This window comes from Talpa occidentalis, unplaced genomic scaffold, assembly GCF_014898055.3.
Source record: "Talpa occidentalis isolate TD23 unplaced genomic scaffold, MPIMG_talOcc4v2.1 talOcc4.4, whole genome shotgun sequence".
NCBI lineage: Eukaryota > Metazoa > Chordata > Mammalia > Eulipotyphla > Talpidae > Talpa > Talpa occidentalis.
In genome coordinates this window covers 50,951,056-50,968,845 of record NW_023604295.1, presented here as the reverse complement: position 1 = coordinate 50,968,845, position 17,790 = coordinate 50,951,056, and the positions used below count along the sequence as shown (strand labels likewise).

Sequence of the window (17,790 nt, the reverse complement as noted above, 5' to 3'; positions counted from 1 at the left end):
ATGTAGTTTTATCACATTTATAAGTATCCTTAAATTTATTTTTTATGTATAAAGATTATATTTATAAAAGGATGTCCTGTATGTTTATTTTGACTGCTCTTAACTTTATAAAATGTTACTATGCTCTACATAATATTTGGGGATTTTATTATTTTTCCTTAATATTATTTTATTAGGGTTTATCTATATTGTTGCATGTCACTGCGATTCATTTATTTTGTGCCTGACTATTGATGTTTCCATTTTTGTAAGTAAGACCAAAAATGAGACCAATAAGCTCTTATATCACAAGTTATGTAGCTGTGGGTAAGCAGGATAAAGTATATTTAGAATGTAACTTAAATGAATTCACAAGCTATAGAGATAAAAAAGTAAATAGGAAATGAAGGTCATGATTTAAAACTTTTCTTTCCCTGTGGATAGTGGATATACAATAGTATATTTTAGTAAACCTTATATATTTATTTCTTTATTTTTTATATCATCGTTAATTTTTAAACAATATTTGCTTCCCTCCACCTCCTCAGGTGTAGTCCCCATTGAGTTTCCTTCACCAATGCACCCGTGCACCATCACCTCTGTCCCCTGTGCTTCTCCCTTCCTCCTTCTGATCTCTCTTCCTCCTCCTCCCCTGCAGTATGTCTCTGATTTATAATTGTACATTTTTGCTTTGTTGTGTTTTGTACTGTTATTATTTTTTCACACTGATGTCTTGTTTGGTTCCCCTATATTCCTGCTATAAGTGAACCATCTGATATTTTTCTCTTTTCTTCTGGCTTATTTCACTGAGCATAATTCCTTCTAGTTCCATCCACATTGCTGTGAATGGCATGAGTTTATCTTTTTTGATTGCTGAATAATATTCCATTGTGTACATATGCCACATCTTCTTGATCCAGTCATCTATTTTTGGGCATTTGGGTTGTTTCCAGGTTTTACCTATTGTAAATAGTGCTGCAATAAACATAGGGGGACAGGTGGTCTTTTGAATCAATGTTTCTGTGTCCCTTGGGTAGATCCCTAGTAGTGGAACTGCCGGGTCATATGGTAGCTCCATTTTTAGTAGACTGAGGAAACTCCAGACAGCTTTCTGTAGTGGCTGGACCAGTCTGCGCTCCCACCAGCAATGCAGGAGAGTTCCTTTTTCACCACATGCTCGCCAACATTTGTTGTTGCTTGGTTTTTTTTTGATATGTGCCATTTTTACTGGTGTAAGGTGGTATCTCAATGTGGTTTTTATTTGCATTTCTCTGATTATAAGGGATGTTGAACATTTTTTCTTATGCCTGCTGGCCATTTGCATTTCCTCTTTGGAGAAATGTCTTTTAAGTTCTTCTGCCCATTTCTTGACTGGATTGTTTATTTTGTTTTTGTTGAGTTGTGTGAGTTCTTTGCATATCTTTGTGATCAGTCCCTTATCAGTTGAATAGAGTGCAAAGATCTTTTCCCCAATCAGTGGGGTGTCTCTCTGTTTTGGTTAATGTCTCTTTTGTTGTGCAGAAGCTTTTCAGTTTGATGTAATCCCAGGTGTTGATCTTTTCCTTGACTATCTTTGCTTATCATTGCTTAGGGTGATGAGTCTTTAAAGATGTTATTGTAAAAAAAAAAAAAAAAAAAAAAAAAAAATAAAGATGTTATTGTGATGTATGTCTTAGAGTGTTTTACCTATATTTTCTTCTATATATTTTATGGTTTCAGGTCTTATGTCCAGTTCTCTTATCCATTTTGAGTTGATTTTTATGCACAGTGAGAGGTAGTGGTCTAGTTTCATTTTTTTTTTGCATTTGGTGGTCCAGTTTTCCCAGCACCACTTATTGAACAAACTGTCCATGTTCCACTGCATGTTCTTTGCTCCTTTGTCAAAGATCAGTTGTCCATATAAGTGTAGTTTTATTTCTGGGCTCTCTATTCAGTTCCATTGGTCTGTGTGTCTGTTTTTGTTCCAATACCAAACTTTTAATTATTATGACTCTGTAGTATAGCTTGAGGTTTGGAAGTGTGATACCATCTTTCTCCTTTGTTTTCATCAGTAGGGCTTTGGCTAGTCGTGGTTTTTTGTGCTTCCATATGAATTTCATCAGAATTTGTTCTATTTCTTTGAAGAATGTCATTGAAATTTTTATTTATTTGTTTTTTAAAAGATTTATTTATTTATTTATGCATGCAAGAGCTGGGGTACAGGCCAGAGATGCAAGGTGGAAGGGTGAGAGGATTCACCAGAGTGGGGAACAGAACAGGCAGACTGATTGAAATACACTGCTGAGGGGAGCAGTGGGTAAGACAGGAGAGGTTTGCTGCACCATGTGGGTTGCTCCCTGGCTGGTGATCTAACTTGTGCTGCAGAAGCTGCAGATTGTTTCACAGTGTGGTGCTTAACCTCTTGTGCCACCAGGGAGACCTCATTGAGATTTTTATTGGAATAGCTTTGAATGTGTATACTGCTTTTGGTAGGATGGACATTTAAATAATGTTAATTCTTTCAATCCATGAGCAGGGGATGTCTTTCCATTTCTTTCTGTCTTCTTCTATTTCTTTTAACAGTGCTTTATAATTTTCTTTGTATAGGTCTTTCACCTCTTTTGTTGTAAACCTTATATATTTATATTAATATAGTAGTTTATTGTACATACACACACAATGGACCCCACAGATGTTTGTTGAAATGAAAACTATTAAGTCCAAAGACCTATGTAAATACAGTAATAGCTGTATATAAAAACAAAGCATTAATGTTCCAAAAGTTCCACTGTGGGAGACACATAGATGAGTGAATTCTTAAAGCTCACCTATTTTCTTTAAGATTTGTTTATTTTTATCTAAATAATGTTTATGAACATAATTTTCCTATACTATCAACTGCTCCAAGAGTATCAATTCAAACACATATTCATTAACAAAGAACTCATCCAAATGACTGCTTAATACCTACCTCATACCTTAATGAACAATCTAAAGCACTAATGATAAATCTAATTATATAGCCAAATGGTGAAGATCTTTCAACCTCACCTCTCACCTTATTCCCAATTATTCAAAGATTATATTCTTTTGTCTTGATAGCTCTAGGAAATTGGCCTCATTTGTTTATTCCAGAAATGTTTCAACTATATTTGTTTCACCAGCTGTTTGCTGATATCTTTCTGAGTGGCATCAGTTTACACTGGATATCACTGTTGAACACCAAAGTTATTTTAATATTATTATTAGTCCCCCTCTCCATGCCTTAGAGATGTTGAGTCATGGAGACATAATATGACTCCCTTAAGCTAAACAGACTTCTGGTACCAGTAGACTTTTGTTATGTAGTAAACCAAATTAATTTTATCCATTAAATCAGAATTGATTTAGCCATTTTATTTTACCAAACATATACACATACTTTTCTCTGACTTAACATAATTAATAAGAAAGTGTGTGAGAACTAGGTGTAGAGGGAGATATTCATTCTTCACTGAACAAATCATGCAGCTTTGAGGAATAGAAGGAAAAGAAATATCAATGAAATGGAGACTTCAACTATGTCATTAAGTATAAAGAATGAAGTAGGTCAGAAAAGAATGTAGAGGATTAGCAGAATTAGTGAAAGTGAAAGAAAATAGTGACAGAGAAGAGTCACCTTTCAATCCTTACTCAGTTTCCTCACTGAGACCCTTTATAAAATATAGGGCATGAACATTTTTTATTAATACATTTTTTCTTGTATTTTTCACAAAGCCTCTACACAGGAAAGAAGTACTATATGAAAAACAGTTAAATGGGAGGAAGATATGAGTCTGTGGAGGCTGCCAAAGCCAGACCTTGCCTTGATATTCTCTTAGGACTATGGTGGAAAAAAGAAGTTTCGAAAACTTTTATGTGGGGATGAAAAAATGTGGATGCTCCAGTTTAAAGTAAGTAAGAAGATTATCTTTTTTCCCTGTATTAGTGTTTGCATTTGGAGAAGGGACAACCTTCTTCTAATGAATACTTACTTGTCCTTCCTAATGAAAACTCCACTAGGAACATTTGCAAAACTCAGTGCACAAGGCAACAGGCAGGAGCAATGAGAGGGAGGCCTTTTGTTTTGGAGGCTGAATTGACAGAATGTGGTAAAAGCAAGCTATCTTATAAAATTAGACAAAAAGTAGAATAATAATTTCTTCCCATCCATTCTATAAGGGAGAGTTAGTTGACTTTTATACTGTAAATATAAAGAAAACAAAAGTTTCATTCATCCTTCTGTAATGATGCCAATCTAATTTGCTATTAAATTTCCATTCGAACACTCTGTTTAGTTACAAGGGATTTGATTCCCTTAGACTTTCCCAGGCAGTTTATATGGAAGTCAGTTGCTAAGGGTATTCCTAAGGGAACCTGCAAAACACTGGAAGACAAATAACCTCAGTACAATATGCAGATTAAGCAGAAGGAAAGGTTTAAGAGTTACCTTTAGAAAGTAAAAGAAAAGATTTAGACTTCTGGGTTAGTGTTGCTAGTTAATCACTGATTGGAAGGAATTTAGTTAAAGTAATTCTGCATTTCTCTGGAAGGGAGGACTTTTACATTTTCCTTCTTCAGAATAAAGGTGAGTTATATCATGGAAAAGAAGCTGGAGAGGAAAGCTCCTCCCTCCCTCCTTTGCAATTTTCCTTTCCTTCCTCCATTCATGTCCCCAATTCTTTCTTCTGCAAGCAAAAGGTCCTAAGAATAGGAAGCCATGGGTGGCAGATGGGAGGTCTCTAAAATCTAGAGTGAGATTAAACTTCTGGGGAAAACTGGCAATTTATTAAGGTTGAGTGAGAGAAGCAATGTGATGTGCTAGAAAAAGCATGGATTTAGAGTTAGAAGGCCATAAATTAAAAAACCCTCCACTACTTATTAGCAGGGTTACTCTGAGCAAGTTAGTCAATCTATTTACAACTCAGTTTAATAATTTCTAAAATCGCCCCAGCTGTGGCTGCTCACCGGCCACCAGAGGAGGGTCCCGCAAGGCAAGCAGACCTCTCCTGCTGCCCGCTGCTCCCCTCAGCAGTGTACTTCAGTCCTTCTGCCTGCTCTGCTCCCCGCTCTGTCTCTGGTGAATTCTCTCACCCTCCCGCACTTCTGAATGTACCCAGTGCTTGTATAAACAAATAAATAAATAAATCTTTAAAAAAAAAAGAATAAAAAAAAATTCTAAAATCTTGACTACACATGGGCATGAGTTACTTATACTGTGCAGGTAGCCCCAGCAAACAGCACTTCTTCAGTACCTTTCTAAACTTGATTCAGGGTAAGGAGTCAGTAATCATGACATTATTGTGAGAGAAAGAAAAAATATTTAATCCTGTGAACACTTACTCTTTGTAACAAACATTTGAACAATTGACTAGATGGTACTTTGTTGACATCTTTTCATTTGCTAATTGATAAAATGTTAGGAGTGGAAGAAGGGGGATTAATCTATTATTTTATTATTATTTGGGGAAAAAAAACCCTCTAAAGATCAGAACTAAGAATGAGACCATCAGATGATTATGAAAGTTAATCTTTTAGAGATTTTTCATAAATATATAGTGCTTAGTAGTCTCACACTATAGAATATATTCTCCACTTATAATTTGACAGGGTTGTCCATCAGGAGAGCAAAAAAGGACTTTAGGTATAAATTTTATGCTATGCTTTGACTAGTTGTTTTAACTGTAATTTTGAATTTGATATTGATGGAGGACAAGAATAGAAAGACTGGAAAGGAGGTGCCCCAAGACCAAAACCTGACTCACACAAGGAGGTGGGGATCTAGGGGAATAACATGACCATTAACCCCCAGCTGTAAAGGTCAGACCCTTAGGCACCAGTGTCTTATCACAAGGCATGAGACCCAAGCAGGATCAGATGTTACAGAGAGTGGAGTACACACCTGAGGAGAAAGATATGGAGATTGGGGCCACCCTGGAATCTCTGGTCCCTTTTTAGTTTTGCCTGTTACCCAACATCAGCGACAAGCAGGTCACTCCACGGAGGAGTGACCCCTCCCAAAGAGAAAAGGACTATATCAATGCAGTCTCTGCACAGGCTGGAGGCAGCACTCCCACTGCCCACCTGTGACTATGCAGGTGCCTCTTCTCACCAACTCTCTCCTCTGCAGGGCAGCAGCTTTCTGGCTGCCTGTGACCTGTACTATGTCAGGACTTCTCTTCACTGACCTCCCTCAGCGGAGGCAGCTCTCCTCAAGGCCGCCCGCCTGCGACCATGCAGGCCTCTCTCAGCAAACCTGTCCCTTTCCCTTTCCCTAATAAATCTGTTCTTTAAATATAACTAACGTCTCTGTCTCGTGGAGAAACTCGCTTGGGGAACTTGCTGCAAGCTGCTGAAACAGGAGATCTGGTGAAACCTTTCCCAGAGTGAACCCAAGGACCCTGCACTAACTCTACACAACTACATCATACCGCGCCCAACATGGGGCTCTTCACGTCATCTGGTGCCAACATCATGATGACATTTCCTTTCCATTTTTATCTTAGCACCCCATTTAATAAAGAATTTTCTGAGCACTTTATTAACATATTTAATATGTGTTTATTACATACTAGACATGGCACTAACCACACTATTATTAATATTTTAATATCATTAACAGTTACAAATAAAATATATATATTAGTAGTAGGAAACATTGGAGGCTTATTGTGATCACCTTTTGTTAGGCATTTTATATATACTTTCACAGTTAACACTTTCTATGAGCTAAATATCATTAGTAAATGAGGAGATATGACAATATTTTCTTGTGAAAGGAAAACTCACCGTATCCAAAGTCTTTTAAGCACTGTTAGAACAGAATGGTAATAACTTAAATTTAGAAAGTGCTATTCATAAAAGTGTATTGTAAACTACTTTAGTAATTTGTACTATACGCAATAATAATATTACATTACACAGGATTCAAAAGCTGCTTCCCTAAAAGATAGCATTCCTTAAATTATACACAATAATTCTTTCGCATAAAATTTAGTAAGCTTAATAGAGAAATGAAATTCCATCTGAAATGCAGATATGCTGGAAAAACAAAATAATTTACCTGACTAGAATTTGTCCCAATGCATTTCAATGTTCATAAATAGAGAAGGCCAAGATCATTGATATTTTCAGGTATTATTGTTTCAACTCAAAGGCAACAAACTAAAGCAACGATATAGAAAGAAGAACCTCCTAAAAGAAAAGTGAAGCGAATATCATGATTTATTCCAGCAGGCTTAGAAATTGAAGATTTAAAAATAATACAACCTTAAATCGTTGACCAATATGTTAAGTAAATAAAACGATCTTCATTACATTCAATGTCTCACAGTTCAAAAATTTAACATATGTCCACCCATTTTCTATAGCCCCAAATAACACATTAATGTAATTATTTTAGAGTTTAAGCTGGCAGAAGAGCCAAAGAAGATATGAAATTCTTTTCATTGTTACTTTATTATCGTTCAATCAGATGAGTATCCAAAGTTAGAAACTTTCAAGTGAAATTCATAAAATAAAGAAGGTAAGAAGGCTCCAGAAATCTAGTTCTGGAGAAGCTAACTGCACACAAAAGGTAATTAAAAGTAAAAGGGTTAGCAATTTTTCTGGGTTCATTTAATAAGAGAATGCAGAATTCTGAGATTCTTTGCTAAAGAAACTACTAAAAATGTTGTAGGTCTACAATACCTAAAAGGATGCATAAAGGACTTGAGTCTCTGCTTTGAGATTCACAGATATATTTTACAAGGATATACTTCTTTTAGAGGGTTAGAGAGGTGAATAAACTGACAAAGTCTACAGAGAGAAATTTCACATGTGTCATAGGGATAAAATTTATTTGATCTCAAGCTCTCTGTACATATGAAAAACTAATTCTAATCTGGACCTTAAAGAATTCAGTGCTGGTAGGTTTTACCTCTAAAATGGAACTCAAATTACTTTAAATTTATAGTAAGTAAACTATTTATTTCCCAAATCTTTTATAAAAGGACAGGCTAAATGAATAACTTTTAAAGGCCTATTGGAAACTTCCTTTTAATTTGTAGTTATAATAACATTAATAACAGGCACTATGCCTAGAGTATTATATACATTAATAAAGTAGTCAATACTTTTGAGACGATACCTCAGACTAGTTACTATACCAAATGTCACACATGCATACACACACACACACACATACAAACAAGATACAAACAATTTTAATTACACAACAGAGCTAGGAAATACAATGATAAGAATATCATGGGAGGTTTTAGTAAAAGTGAATAGGTTCTTTCATACTTCTCTTTTTGAATCTCTCAAACATCCCTAATGTCTGCTTTAAAAAGATAAAAAAAAAAACCCTATAAAATTTTTGAAAAAATTATCCACAAAGAAAACTCCCACTCTTTCATATAAAGCACTAATTCTTAACTTCTTAAGACACACAATATTCTCCACTATTTCTGAAAAATCATTGATGAGTAGCCATAAAATCTTAAATAATAACTGAAAATAGTCTTCAGAGATCAACAGACCAGGAAGAATTCTTAGAATGTGCATTGGTCTCCACCCACATTACTCAGTGTGTGTATTTTATCCATGCACACTTTCTTCTGGTTTTTTTTTTTTTATAACCACAGATTAAGGAATATCAGCACTTATTTATAGAAATATCCTGAGAGTATTCCAACACATGCATGTTCCCATGAAGACCAAGAAAACACAAGAGTCACAGCATTCTGAGGTCCATTTAGTATTCTTTTTCTTATTACTATTACTAGGCCTGCTGCCTATTTCTAATTGATTAGGTCTTTCATTGGACCCAAAATATGGAGCTTCTTATTTAGGTCTTGGACGTAAATATCAGTTGCTTGGCTGTTACCCTCATGGTCATTTTAAGTTATTTCACCATAAATGCTTTAATTCCCTGAATATCCTAAACTTAAGTACAAAAATACTCCCACCACATTCCTCTAAGCTAACACAATGATGTGGTTGGAGTAAAGTTTCATTGAAATATATGAGGGAAACTGGAACATTATTAACATTTAAAAATTAAACAATTACATGATAGTCATAGTAAGATGTAAGTCAGGCCTTCAGAACATCTCGTACATCATTAAAACAATATTTATCATTTTGATAAAGCTGAGGGTAAGTTTCTAAAAATAACACTTGTTAAAAGTAGGAATAAATGAATGAGGGATGAGTCAGCTCATTTGATGGAAAGGGTATAAAAAATACTTCAAAAGCACACCACATGACTTGGTAAATATTCAGTGTATCAAAATGTAGTTGCCATCTGGCGTTGATAGACTGGGCTAGAATATGTGTTAAAAAAAAAAAAAAACAAGAAAGGAAATAACTCAGCCAGGTTAATGTGCTCTTGTCTACATTTCATAATTCAGGTATTAAGAGCTTTAATAAATATTCACTACAAATAAAAGGCTGTACTCCAGTCAGACTTGGGTAATATTTGTTGGGGGGTGGGTTGAAAGGAGTAAAATAAGACAAAACCTGATAACACCTATATAAGCTAAAAACAAAAAGGTGTTTTAGGTAAAGCAGATTTTTCAATCATATGAAAATACTGCCAGAACACCAGCTTCACAGTTAAACACAGAGAAGTGGTAAGCCTACATTTGGAAATAAACTGAAATCTTGCTTACTGTCAGCTTTGAATATTCAATTATTCTTTTCTTTGGCTGTGATTATTTAGAAGTATAGAATTAACCAGGGAATAAACAACATCATTGGTTAGAAAGGAGAAAGGAGAAGAAAAATTAAAAAGCCCTGACTCACCTTTTAAGTTTTAAAAGGTAGAGTTTGCTATTAACTTTGGAATATGTAATCAAACAAAAAGTAAATATAAGGGACTCCTTTTCTTCTTGCTCAAGAAATGAAGTGTATTTAGAAAACAATACCATTCACAACAGAAAAAAGAGATTATCAACATTAAAAACTTGCCCGCAAATAGCAAGGCCTCTCCAAGACCCTATCTGTTACCTGTTACCTCTTGTCTTAATCCTGAACATTCTCTAGCTTTCCAAATTCTGACAATTTATGTTCTACAGCATCTCTCAAAATCATAGTGGTAGGTGGAAAAGTTTTAAAACAGCTTGAGGGAGGGCCTCCCTGGTGGCGCAGCGATTGAGCGCTGGGCTGCGAAGCTGCCTGCAGCCTCTGCAGCACTGGTTCGATCCCAGGCCGCTGGGCAAGGGTCTTACATAGCAAGCAGTCCTTTCCTGCAGGCCGCTGCTCCCCTCAGCAGTGTACTTCGTCTGTCTGCCTGTTCTGCTCCCTGCTCTCGCTCTGGTGAATTCTCTCACCCTCCCGCACTTCTGACTGTACCCAGTGCCTATATAAATAAATAAATAAATCTTTAAAAAAAAAAAAAACAAAAAAACAAAAAAAACAGCTTGAGGGTAAGTAGGACAATGTACAGGAAAATTCTTAGCAAAATAGATGAAGCAGTTCAGGGGAGAGTTTTTTTTTTTTAAATAAAAATGGTGAATAATTATTTCTAATCTTTTTTTTTTTTAGATTTATTTATTTATTATTTATACAAGCACTGGGCACAGTCAGAAGTGTGGGAGGGTGAGAGAACTCACCAGAGCCAGAGCGGGGAGCAGAGCAGGCAGAAGGACCGAAGTACACTGCTGAGAGGAGCAGCGGGCAGCAGGAGAGGTCAGGGGAGTGTTTTTTTTTTTTTAATGGAAGTAACAGTGTACTATAACATTATGTAAGTTTCAGGTATACCTCAATATAAATCATGTGTGTATATGCTACATTAAATTCAATGCTAAAAGTCTAATTCTAAGGTCAAGTACATATTTTTTTCTAAAAAAAAATTGAGGCGAAATTTAGGTAAAACATTTTACAAAATTTTAAAGAATTTTGATGACTGTCTACACCTGTGTAATGATCATCCTAACACCAAGGAAGTTCCTTTGTGCCACCTTCCAGCCAATTCCTACCCCCCAGAAACAACCAATAATTCTAATTTTTATTACTACAGACAGGTGAGTTTGTCATCAAATATAATTCAGCGAATGGAATTATATAATATGCAGTATTCTGTTCTATAACTATACTGCAATTTGTGTATCCATTTTCTACATTTGAGTGTTTCTAGTTTTAGGCAATTATGAATGGTTGCTATAAACATTCTCTTTCAAGTGTTTTTGAAGAAACAGATTTCATTTTTCCTTAGTAAATACCTAGGAATGTAATTATCAAGTCACAGAGGAGATACATCTTGATATTTATAAATTACTGACCCAATGTTCCAAAGCAGTGGGACCATTTCAGTCACACTAGCAAATGCAAGAGTGGTAAGTACTTCATATCCTTGCCAACACTTGAATGTATTAGTCTTTTATATTTTAGTCATTTTAGTAAGCATGACTGTGATCTCATTGTGGTTTTACTTTTTTAATTTCTCTGATGACTAAAGGTGCTAAGTACCTTCTTATGAGCTTGCAGGCCATTCTTGGATCTTGCATTGCGAAGTGCTATTCAAGTTGTTTCATGTATTTGTTATTGATTTGCAGGCATTCCTTACATATCCTGGGCATGGGTCCTTTGCTGATATATGCATTACAAATATTTTCACCCAGTCTGTTGCTTGCCTTTTTATTTCTTAACAATATCTTTTGATGAACAGAATTTTTTAATTTCAATGAGGTAGGATTTAGCATTTTTTTCTTTCATAGTTTGGTCTTCCTGTGTCCTCTCAATGATCTTTACCTCCCTATGTGTCAATCTATTAGTATACAATCTTAGTTCTTGTAGGTATTTAACACATATCAAATTAATTTTAGTGTGTAGTGTGAGAGTCTGAAGTTCAATTTTTGTCCATATGTTTAGCCATTTGTTTCAGCACTATTTGTTGAAAAGATTTTCCTTTTCCCAATTAAATTATGTTGCTAACTTTGCTAATATCAATTTCCACATATTTAGAGTCAATATCTGAACTCTGTTTTACTGCAATGACCAATTTGTGTTTTTATTTGGGGGATGTTGCTATAATGCTGTCTTTATTTCTGCATATTTATAAAAAGTAACAAGGGGCCTCCCCTGGTCACAGCGGTTGAGCATTGGGCTGCGAAGCTGCCTGCAGCCTCTGCAGCACCGGTTCGATCCTTGGCTGCCAGACGAGGGTCCCACATGGCACGACAGACCTCTCATGCCGTGCCCGCTACTCCCCTCAGCAGTGTATTTCATCACTCTGCCTGTTCTGTTCCCCGTTCTGGCTCTGGTGAATTCTCTCACCCTCCCGCACTTCTGACTGTACCCAGTGCTTGTATGAATAAATAAATAAATCTTTAAAAAAAAAAAAGTAACAAAACTTAGGTAGTGTGAGTCCTAATTTTTAAATTTTTAAAACTTTCACTTTCAAATTATTTGCCACAACTATGTGAAATACAATCAACTTATGTGTAGTGATCCTGTGGTCTTCCATTATGTACTTATTAGCTCCAGTAATTGTTTTATGTATTCCTTAAGATTTTCTAATGTTAATGCCAATGGTATATGTGAATAAAGAGAATTTTACTTCCTTTCCTAGGCTTATACCTTTAATTTATTTTCCTTGTATTATTACTCTGGCTAGGATCTTTAGTAAAATGTTGGTCAGAAGTTTTAAGAATAGATATCCATGCCATGTACTAGATCTTACATGGAAAGCATTCATTCTTTCATTGTTAAGAATGATTATTACTGCAAATTTCCATAGAAGTTCTTTAACATGTTGAGGAAGTTTCTGTCTCTTCCACTTTCCAGAGTTTTTAATTATGAATACCTGCTATAGTTCAAATGTTCTTTCTGCATATATCGAGATCATATTTTTCTCTTATTCTAGACATATGGTGAGTTTACATTCAAATGTTGAACTAACCTTCCACTCCTGACATAAACTTCAGTTAATCATGAGGTATTATCCTTTCTTATGTATTGCTGGACTTATTTTCTGAAAAATAAAAATATTATTGTGCCTGTAATTTTCTTATAATATCTTATACAAGTTTCGCTAATAGGATTATGCTGGTCTCACAGAACAAGTCAGGAAGTGTTTTCTCCTTCTGTATTTTTTGAAAGGCTTTAGGTAGGATAAATAATATTTCCTATTTAAATTTTTTACAGAGCTCTCCAGGGAAACTATTAGGACCTGGATCTTTTTCCCTTAGGAATGTTTTTGCGGGCTCCCCTTGTGGCGCAGCAGTTGAGTGCTGGGCTGCAAAGCTGCCCGCAGCCTCTGCAGCGCCAGTTCGATCCCGGGGGTAGGCAAAGGTCCCAGAGGGCGCGCAGATCTCTCCTGCCGTGCCCGCTGCTCCCTTCAGCAGTGTATTTCGTCAGTCTGCCTGCTCTGTTCCCCTCTCTGGCTCTGGTGAATTCTCTCACCCTCCCGCGCTTCTGAATGTACCTAGTGCTTATATAAATAAATAAATAAATCTTAAAAAAAAAGAATGTTTTTGATAACAAATCTTATTTCTTTAATGCAGATAGAATTATCCAGATTTTCTATGCATCCTGTATCAGTTTTGGTAGGGATTTTTGTCAGTTATTTTAAGGAATGTTTCTATTTCATCCAAGTTGTTGAAATTTTTCGTATGAAGTTTTCATGTTTCCTTATCCTTTCAATATCTATATAATATGCAATGATATTCCCACTTTCATTACTGATATTGGTGATTTCTATATTTTCATGATCATTCTTGCTAGAAACTTGTCAGTTTCTCAAATCTTTTCAAATAATCAAGTTTTGCCTTTGAAAATCTTTTTTCTTTTCTATCTCATGTGTTTTTGCCTTTATTATTTATTTCCTTTCTTTTTACTACTTTGGGGCTTAGTATGATCATATTTTTCAAACTATTAAAATCATTGTTTTTTTATTTTTTAATTTATTTTAAAAGATTTATTTTATTTATGCATACAAGAGCTGGGGTGTAAGCCAGAGATGTGGGGGAGGAGGTGTGGTGAGAGGATTCACCAGAGACAGAGTGGGGAGCAGAACAGGCAGATCTACTGAAATACACTGCTGAGGGGAGCAGTGGGCAAAACAGAAGAGGTCTGCTGTGCCATGTAGGTCAGCTCCCTGGCCAGGGATCGAACTCATGCACAGTGGCTGCTGATAGCTTCATAGTGCTGCATTTTAACCCCTTGTGCCACCAGGGAGGCCCCTAAAGTCATTGATTTTAAACCTTACTTCTTTCTTCTAATTGTTCATGAAAACTCCAAATTTTTGCTATACTCTTCTTTAATCATAAATTTCAATATATTTTATTTTTAGTATTACTTGATTTAAAATACTTTATAATTTCCCTCAGGACTTTTCCTTTCGCCAATGTGGTATTTCAAAGTTTGTTGCTCAATTTCCAAATAACCATTTTTAGATATGTATTTCCAGATATTTGTTATTTTTAAATTTCTAATTTAATTAAATTATGATCAAGAAACATTTTGTATCATATCTCAAACTTATTTAATGGCCCAGATTGTGATCTCTCTTGATAAAATTTCTGTATATAGAAATAAAGAATGCACATTTTGTAGGTGGAAATAATGTTCTGTAAATGTCAAATAGGTCATGGTGTTTGATGGTGTTTTTAATAATTTGTATATCCTTATTCACTTTCTGTCAACCTATTCAATCAAGTACTGGGAGAAGGATATTAAAAGTTCCAATTTTTATGGATGCCTGTATTTCTCTTTATTTTTCCATCCGTTTCAACATACACGTTTATCACTAATGTCATCATGGTATTTTTGCACAAATCATTATAAAATGTCCTTCTTTATATCTAATAACACTCTTTTTCCTAAAGTCTAATACTAATGCAATCAATTCATTCTTCTTATACTTACCATTTGCATTAATATATCTTTTTATTCTTTTATTCTTAACACACATGTATCTGAATTTTTAACATGCATTCTTTATGGACGGTCTATTGTTAAATATTAAATCTTTTTTTTTTAATACACTGCTGAAGGGAGCAGTGGGCGCGGCAGGAGAGGTCTGCCACACCATGTGGGACCCTTGCTGGCGGCAGGGGATCGAACTGGCGCTGCAGAGGCAGCAGGCAGCCTCGCAGCCCAGTGCTCAACCGCTGTACCACCAGGGGAGGCCCTGAATATTAAATCTTTTAACCCAATCTGCTAATCACTGTTTAGACTATTTAGTTTGAATGGAACTATTGCTTTAGGTGAGTTAGATTTATCACTTCATTATATGCTTTATAATTTTCCTTTTTTTTTTTGTTCCTCGGCTTTCCTTTTCTTAAATGGGTTAAACTGGTAACTTATTTCATTTTAAATCCATTATTGTATTTTTAGTTGTGCCATTTCATATTCAATTTCATCAGTGTTCAAGGGATTAGACTATGCCTTTTTAACTTATCACTACTGGGAATCAATATTGTACCATTTCAGGAAAATATTAATCCTACAAATGTATAATTCCATTTACCACCTATCTGTGATTTGTAGTAGTTTATATATTTTATTTGTAGACATAAAATATTACAGACATGTGAAAAATGTTAGAATTTATACATTAAATGGTCTTTTTTTTTGTAAAAAGCTGGCAAAATAATATTCTTTTCTATGCACTTAGATAGCTACAATTTTTAGAGCCCTTTACTATCATTTTCAAAACAAGGTTCCATTTGTTTCTTTTTTCCTTTAGTTTGAAAAACTTCCTGTCACATTTCTTTTAGCAGTTCTGCTGTTTATGTGAAAATTCTAAATTTTTTCATAATGGAAGTTATCTTCGTTGTATATAGAATTCTGGATTGACAGTTGTTTTTCTTTTTCATCATTAACTAATGGCATGCAATTTTTTTCTAATTTCCATCATTTATGCTGAGGAATCAGCTAACATTTATATTTAATTCTTCCTTTACAAGCAATCTGTTTCTCATATCCCTCTGACTGCTTTCAAGATTTTTCTTTATATCTTTGAAAACTATGCCAACATGTGATTTTACATGTATGCTTTTGATTTTTCATGGAATTTTGGACATTTTCAGATATCATTTTATCAAATAACCTTTCCTGCCCCTTCTCTCCTCTGCCAACTCCAATCTATTGTTTCTCCAATGAATTAATTTTATTTTAGATATTATAATTTATGTCTTTTGTTACTTTAAATAACTCCATCTATTTTTTTTTCATTTAAGACACCCGAATATTTATTTTATATGGTTCTACAGATAATGAACACAGCAAATTCTGAATATATTTATAACTTTTGCGTTAAAGTTCTTGTCTGCTAATTTCAACATCTGTATCATCTAAGGATCTGTTTCTATTTACTGATTTTTTTTTTGGTTGAGGGCTAATTTTCCTATTTCCATGTCTAATGCTTTATAAATCGCATTTAAACTTTGTGGGTGATATATTTAGAGACCCTGGATTTCTGCTGTATTCCTCCTAAACAAATTGACTTTTATTCTAATAGGTAATTAAATCACTGGTTGACCACTCTGACATTGTGGTGGGTTAATTTTGCTTTGTTAGGGTATTTCAGTGTTGCTGTTTTGTACCTTTTTCATACATTAAATTCTCAGACTTGGGTCATTATCTGCATGCCTAAAGTGTGACCCATTTGGGTTTTAAGTAGAGCACGAGGCATTTAAAAAACCCTTCTAACTTTGTTACACTTGAACTCCTAACTTAGTCTCTCTTTAATTTGATATATTTACTCAGTTCTTTGAGTCTTCTAGTTATTATTTTTCTCAAGTTCTTAAAGCCTCCCTTCCATATACATAATTTACAAGTCAGCCAAGATATTACAAGAGTTTACATGCAGATTTATAGACGCCCTCCCTTTGTGGTTCCATCCTTTCCAATAGTTCCTCTCTCAATTTTAGTCACTCTAAAAACTCTGAACATCATCCTCTGACACCTAAAATCAACAAGATTACAGTTTGTTGCTTGTATTCTAGCTGTCCCACACCACATAGACTGGGGAGTTTCATGAAAAGATAAATTTTAATAAATGTGGATTACACTCTGTACAGTTCACGGCAGATTCTGATTGTTTTTAGTCTTCCTTCAGTGTCTTCAAATAGTTGTTTATTCGTTTTTAATTGTTTATTTTTAAAAATCTTAAGCAGAATTTGGAATTGCTACCTATGAAAATTTTTATTTGGGAATAGTATAAGTTACTGCTACATTACCAAAATTAGAACCATCAAAAGTTTGGTTTTATGGTAGATAGTACTTAGAAATTGATTTGGAAAACTGCATTATAATATAGTGTCAATAGACTTTCCACTGCCAATAGATGTTAATTCCTTATGAGAAAAGACTTCTTTTTTTAATCTTTAAAAAAAAATCATTCACAGTGCCTAGGAAAATTTGTAAGTATTCCACTTACTAATATTGCCAGTGAAAGCTATATAATTAAATTGAACTGAATAATCTCTATGAGTGAAATGAAATAGTTATAAATAAAGAAAACTACATTAAGGAGCTTGCTTGGGATTTAGTGATATGAGATATTTCCAACTGTAACAGAGAAGCTGAACACGTGGTACAGTTGTGCAGGCAAATGGGTAACAATGTCCTCATCATTTAAACACTTTATTTAAAGATAGGCATTTGCTAAGTATTTTATATAAATGAATTTAATAGTAGACCAGATAGTCAGACTCCATAGTTAAATTCTAACCATTTCCCCTTCTTGCCCACTCAGAATAGAAATAAACTCATTCATAGCACTCTTCACTCATTCTAACAGTATAAATCTCCTATAAATATTCTTCTCATCTCCTGCATTAGCAACTTGCTACCTCTTTCACATAAACTTTTTCTCCATCA

General features: G+C 34.6%; 1 protein-coding gene across 29 annotated transcripts in view; it reads right to left on the bottom strand.

The window, feature by feature from the left end:
• ZBTB20 (zinc finger and BTB domain containing 20) overlaps positions 1–17,790 on the bottom strand; it is a 775,686-nt gene that overhangs the window by 319,794 nt on the left and 438,102 nt on the right. Inside the window, exon 8 of one of the 29 annotated variants that reach the window (XM_054700566.1) lies at positions 6,766–6,787. The exons of 27 other annotated variants lie outside the window; for them this stretch is intronic. The gene's annotated coding sequence lies outside the window, so the exon portion shown is untranslated. One more of the 29 variants, XR_008553867.1, reaches the window with a different exon arrangement.